The 6,298-nt window shown below is 46.3% G+C and overlaps 4 non-coding genes across 4 annotated transcripts; all 4 read right to left on the bottom strand.

The window, feature by feature from the left end:
- Positions 1 to 537: 537 nt before the first annotated feature.
- LOC130394977 (5S ribosomal RNA) lies at positions 538 to 656 on the bottom strand. The gene has a single exon (XR_008898084.1). It is a non-coding gene; the product is annotated as a 5S ribosomal RNA (ribosomal RNA).
- A 3,730-nt stretch (positions 657 to 4,386) lies between these two features.
- LOC130395312 (5S ribosomal RNA) lies at positions 4,387 to 4,505 on the bottom strand. Its single transcript, XR_008898383.1, has one exon. It is a non-coding gene; the product is annotated as a 5S ribosomal RNA (ribosomal RNA).
- A 654-nt stretch (positions 4,506 to 5,159) lies between these two features.
- LOC130394127 (5S ribosomal RNA) lies at positions 5,160 to 5,279 on the bottom strand. The gene has a single exon (XR_008897316.1). It is a non-coding gene; the product is annotated as a 5S ribosomal RNA (ribosomal RNA).
- A 529-nt stretch (positions 5,280 to 5,808) lies between these two features.
- LOC130399844 (5S ribosomal RNA) lies at positions 5,809 to 5,927 on the bottom strand. The gene has a single exon (XR_008902341.1). It is a non-coding gene; the product is annotated as a 5S ribosomal RNA (ribosomal RNA).
- Between the last annotated feature and the right edge of the window lie 371 nt (positions 5,928 to 6,298).

The following is a 6,298-nucleotide window of genomic DNA, read 5'->3' as shown; positions in this document are numbered from 1 at the left end:
GGTGGTATGGCCGTAAGCAATTAGTGCTGGCGCAAAACCAGGTTTTATACAGTAGCACATAAGGAGTGAGAAACCTGCTGAGGCTCGACGTTACACTTTTACAAAAACAATCATTAGTTAGATATAAACGGCAGTAATTGATTCAGTAGGACTCCTTATCCAAGTAAACGATCATTGTGACATCTGAATTCATTAATTATCTGAAATACACTGCGTGTGCGTGTGATGTTAAATGTTTGAACCAAGGTTAACGGTTAAAGTGTCAGAGAATGGGTGGTGATTTTTGGACGTCCTCCCATGATTTGAAGTGAGCGTGCGTGTTTGTGTTGGTGAAAGTTTAAGAAATGTACAACTGTCGTTTCAGCTCTCTGGTGCTCCCTGCTGGCAGTATCACTATACTGTCCTCGTGTTTCACAAAAATAGTTTTGAGAGACGTCATCAGTCTTTGTATGTTGCTTAAATCCTCCAAAGCGGTTGGCAGTAAACATCAGGTCACGGTAGGCCACGGAGGCAATGAGCTCGAGTTGAAAAAGAAAAAGCTTACTGCAGCTGGTATTCCCAGGCGGTCTCCCATCCAAGTACTAACCAGGCCCGACCCTGCTTAGCTTCCGAGATCAGACGAGATCGGGCGTGTTCAGGGTGGTATGGCCGTAAGCAATTAGTGCAGGCGCAAAACCAGGTTTTATACAGTAGCACATAAGGAGTGAGAAAGCTGCTGAGGCTCGACGTTACACTTTTACAAAAACAATCATTAGTTAGATATAAACGGCAGTAATTGATTCAGTAGGACTCCTTATCCATGTAAACGATCATTGTGACATCTGAATTCATTAATTATCTGAAATACACTGCGTGTGCGTGTGATGTTAAATGTTTGAACCAAGGTTAACGGTTAAAGTGTCAGAGAATGGGTGGTGATTTTTTGACGTCCTCCCATGATCTGAAGTGAGCGTGCGTGTTTGTGTTGGTGAAAGTTTAAGAAATGTACAACTGTCGGTTCAGCTCTCTGGTGCTCCCTGCTGGCAGTATCACTATACTGTCCTCATGTTTCACAAAAACAGTTTTGAGAGACGTTGTCAGTTTTTGTATGTTGCTTAAATCCTCCAAAGCGGTTGGCAGTAAACATCAGGTCACGGTACGCCACGGTAGGCCACGGAGGCAATGAGCTCGAGTTGAAAAAGAAAAAGCTTACAGCACTTGGTATTCCCAGGCGGTCTCCCATCCAAGTACTAACCAGGCCTGACCCTGCTTAGCTTCCGTGATCAAACGAGATCGGGCGTGTTTTTTTTTTTTTGTTTTTTATTATCAAAAATAGATTCAATTTTATACAATTACACATTCATTTATACGTATATCAAATAAAAGTAAATGAAAAACAGTCCCACAAATTAAACCACCCTCAGAAACCGCACAAACAATTAACTAAGCACACTTTCTCTTTTAAATTAAAATAAGAACAACACAGCAAAAGCAATATCTTTTCCCGAATACACTTACCCTCGAAATTAAACCGCCCCTCAATCCCAAAGCACAAACCGAATAGCCAAACACAGATTATTTTAACCTCGACCATTTACCCACAAAATTAAACCACCCCTCATTCGAAAAAACCACACAAAACCAAAATCCCACAAAAAACCCCCCACTCTCCCACCTCCAAAAATAAGCCACCCCCTTTAAACCACCCAAATCAACCCCAAACGGTGCCCTGCTCAGTCATCCATACAATTCCATTCTCATTCACACCACATACTCCCGCGCTCTCTACAAACATACTCACAAACAAAGCCTCGTCCACAACATACAGCATTCGTAAGTGTCTTTTCCATTCATTCACAAACAGCCTCCATGCATCCAACTTTCTCCTTTCATACAGCGCAAAATCGCGTCTGTTAAAAATCGCCCTCCTTGCGAATCCAAAGATCATATTGATCATTTTCCAATTTCTATATTTCCTACTCACTCCCAAGAGTACAGACAATTCCCACCCCCGTTCTACCCAGCAGTCTCCCACACTGCACCCTCCCAGCAGCCCCTTGATTTTTCCCCAGAATTCCACTAGCTCGCAACTCTTTCCAATATGGCATTTCTTTTATATTCAGTTCTCATAACGTTCGCATTCAGGGAAAAAATAACCAAAGCCATAAATAATAAAAAATAAAATAAGGAAAAACCAACGAAAAAGAGCCAGCTAGCACAATAACCTTCATCAAAAAAATTAACAATTCTTATTCTTCTTCCCACTCCCCTCCGTTTTTTGCTTTGCGGACAGCCTTTTTTTCGCCTCCCTTAGCTCCTCCATGTCCATATCACTCCCCGAGCTCCCCTCCCTCACAGTATTATCAACAAAATCCCCACTCTCAACCACCTCATCATTGCCCCAAGTCATATTAAGTACAGTTTTCCCCGTCCCATCCCCAAACATTCTTACCCCTTCCCGTCTTTCACCTCTGCCTCTCACGCTCCTGTCTCCCTGCCGCCGCGGCAGGCCCTCGCTCCGCTCTCCCCTCAGGTCCGCAGGCTGGCCCGAGGTGAGCTCCTCCTCCAGCAACGTGGGGAATTCTTCCCCCCCAGAGACACCGTCCCGGTCCATGCTCGCGCCCATGCCCTCCTCCTCGTCCTCACCACCACCGTCATCCGGCGCCCCCGGTTCGTCACCATCCAGCTCGCCGCCGTCCTCCTCCGCCTCCTTCTCCACCGGGCATATACAGTCTCTCTCTCTCCTCCGGCATGTCAGACACTTTGCCACCCCAGTGGCACACTCCCGAGCGTAGTGGCCCTGGCATCCACAATTATGGCAGGTAAAATCCGGGCACTCACGCAGGATGTGGCCCGGCTGCATACAGCTCCTGCAAACCTTCATCTGGCGGTCGTGGATTACTCTAAAGTATTCAACACCCGTTGCGGTATTGAATTTAGTGGAATATGGCAAGGATTGCACGAGCTCATTAAATTTGACCCGTACAATCCTTGTACCATCGGCAATATTGGTGCCCGGCCACATCCTCCTCTTGATGGACGAAAGCGCCCGGACTCCCCACCCACTTAGTTTATCCAGGATTTCCGCATCAGAAATGTATGCTGGCAGGGTAAGAAAGGAAACCACCAGCTCGTCATTACATAGTTCTCTGGCAATAATCCTAGTGTTGTGTATTTTAAACCCATCGAGCAGACGGTCCTTCCCCCTCTCTCCGCACACCGTCACCTCCAGCTTCCCGAGGGCCAGCACCCTACAGGCCCTGATTTCTCCGCACACGACCGCCATAGCCTTCATTAATTCTCCTATGGGTATAATGTCCCCGCACTGCTCCACGCAAACCGTGAGCCTCCTCTCATACATGCGCTCTACCTTCTTAATCCCGTCCACTGTTTCTCCACCAGCCACCTGCTCTTGCCCGCCTCCAGCCGCCTTGCCGTTCCCATCTCCCCCGCTCTCTCCTTCTCTCCTTTCTCCTCCCGACTCCTCCGCAACACTCCTTCCTCCTCGCAACCCGCCAGCTTTTCCGTCCTCCTCCACCTCAAGTCCTGCTCCATTCACCGTCCCTCCAGCTCGCTGCCCGCCGGCACTCATTTCGCCCGGTGGCTTCGCCGAAGCTAGGCCCCGGATCATTCTCGCCTCCACCGTTGCAAACAAACAAAAATGACCGGAAAAGTATATATATAATAACTCAGGGCGATCCCCCAACAGTCTATGACTGCGGGGGACGAAAAAAAACACAAAATAACTGGGTTGTTAGACCAGATAGCAACACTCCAAAATTCTCTCCACCAGAACAAACAATTTACCATGCGGCTGTCCAAAAAAACACTACGTACTCCGACACTGTAGGGGGCGTCAGGGTGGTATGGCCGTAAGCAATTAGTGCAGGCGCAAAACCAGGTTTTATACAGTAGCACATAAGGAGTGAGAAAGCTGCTGAGGCTCGACGTTACACTCTTACAAAAACAATCATTAGTTAGATATAAACGGCAGTAATTGATTAAGTAGGACTCCTTATCCATGTAAACGATCATTGTGACATCTGAATTCATTAATTATCTGAAATACACTGCGTGTGCGTGTGATGTTAAATGTTTGAACCAAGGTTAACGGTTAAAGTGTCAGAGAATGGGTGGTGATTTTTTGACGTCCTCCCATGATCTGAAGTGAGCGTGCGTGTTTGTGTTGGTGAAAGTTTAAGAAATGTACAACTGTCGGTTCAGCTCTCTGGTGCTCCCTGCTGGCAGTATCACTATACTGTCCTCATGTTTCACAAAAATAGTTTTGAGAGACGTTGTCAGTTTTTGTATGTTGCTTAAATCCTCCAAAGCGGTTGGCAGTAAACATCAGGTCACGGTACGCCACGGTAGGCCACGGAGGCAATGAGCTCGAGTTGAAAAAGAAAATGCTTACAGCACGTGGTATTCCTAGGCGGTCTCCCATCCAAGTACTAACCAGGCCCGACCCTGCTTAGCTTCCGAGATCAGACAAGATCGGGCGTGTTCAGGGTGGTATGGCCGTAAGCAATTAGTGCAGGCGCAAAACCAGGTTTTATACAGTAGCACATAAGGAGTGAGAAAGCTGCTGAGGCTCGACGTTACACTTTTACAAAAACAATCATTAGTTAGATATAAACGGCAGTAATTGATTCAGTAGGACTCCTTATCCATGTAAACGATCATTGTGACATCTGAATTCATTAATTATCTGAAATACACTGCGTGTGCGTGTGATGTTAAATGTTTGAACCAAGGTTAACGGTTAAAGTGTCAGAGAATGGGTGGTGATTTTTTGACGTCCTCCCATGATCTGAAGTGGGCGTGCGTGTTTGTGTTGGTGAAAGTTTAAGAAATGTACAACTGTCGGTTCAGCTCTCTGGTGCTCCCTGCTGGCAGTATCACTATACTGTCCTCATGTTTCACAAAAACAGTTTTGAGAGACGTTGTCAGTTTTTGTATGTTGCTTAAATCCTCCAAAGCGGTTGGCAGTAAACATCAGGTCACGGTACGCCACGGTAGGCCACGGAGTCAATGAGCTCGAGTTGAAAAAGAAAAAACTTACAGCACCTGGTATTCCCAGGCGGTCTCCCATCCAAGTACTATCCAGTCCCGACCCTGCTTAGCTTCCGAGATCAGACGAGATCGGGCGTGTTTTTTTTTCTTTTGGTGACACCCGTCACTACTTACAGCAACCTGGGCTTCTGAGGAGGTCTCCCATCCAAGTACTAACCAGGCCCGACCCTGCTTAGCTTCCGAGATCAGACGAGATCGGGCGTGTTCAGGGTGGTATGGCCGTAAGCAATTAGTGCAGGCGCAAAACCAGGTTTTATACAGTAGCACATAAGGAGTGAGAAAGCTGCTGAGGCTCGACGTTACACTCTTACAAAAACAATCATTAGTTAGATATAAACGGCAGTAATTGATTCAGTAGGACTCCTTATCCATGTAAACCATCATTGTGACATCTGAATTCATTAATTATCTGAAAAACACTGCGTGTGCGTGTGATGTTAAATGTTTGAACCAAGGTTAACGGTTAAAGTGTCAGAGAATGGGTGGTGATTTTTTGACGTCCTCCCATGATCTGAAGTGAGCGTGCGTGTTTGTGTTGGTGAAAGTTTAAGAAATGTACAACTGTCGGTTCAGCTCTCTGGTGCTCCCTGCTGGCAGTATCACTATACTGTCCTCATGTTTCACAAAAATAGTTTTGAGAGACGTTGTCAGTTTTTGTATGTTGCTTAAATCCTCCAAAGCGGTTGGCAGTAAACATCAGGTCACGGTACGCCACGGTAGGCCACGGAGTCAATGAGCTCGAGTTGAAAAAGAAAAAACTTACAGCACCTGGTATTCCCAGGCGGTCTCCCATCCAAGTACTAACCAGGCCCGACCCTGCTTAGCTTCCGAGATCAGACGAGATCGGGCGTGTTCAGGGTGGTATGGCCGTAAGCAATTAGCGCAGGCGCAAAACCAGGTTTTATACAGTAGCACATAAGGAGTGAGAAAGCTGCTGAGGCTCGACGTTACACTCTTACAAAAACAATCATTAGTTAGATATAAACGGCAGTAATTGATTCAGTAGGACTCCTTATCCATGTAAACGATCATTGTGACATCTGAATTCATTAATTATCTGAAATACACTGCGTGTGAGTGTGATGTTAAATGTTTGAACCAAGGTTAACGGTTAAAGTTTCAGAGAATGGGTGGTGATTTTTTGACGTCCTCCCATGATCTGAAGTGAGCGTGCGTGTTTGTGTTGGTGAAAGTTTAAGAAATGTACACTTGTCGGTTCAGCTCTCTGGTGCTCCCTGCTGGCAGT

The sequence above is a fragment of the Gadus chalcogrammus genome, chromosome 12, assembly GCF_026213295.1.
Source record: "Gadus chalcogrammus isolate NIFS_2021 chromosome 12, NIFS_Gcha_1.0, whole genome shotgun sequence".
NCBI lineage: Eukaryota > Metazoa > Chordata > Actinopteri > Gadiformes > Gadidae > Gadus > Gadus chalcogrammus.
Note: the sequence above shows the minus strand (reverse complement) of the source record. Positions and strands in the feature narration are given on the sequence as shown.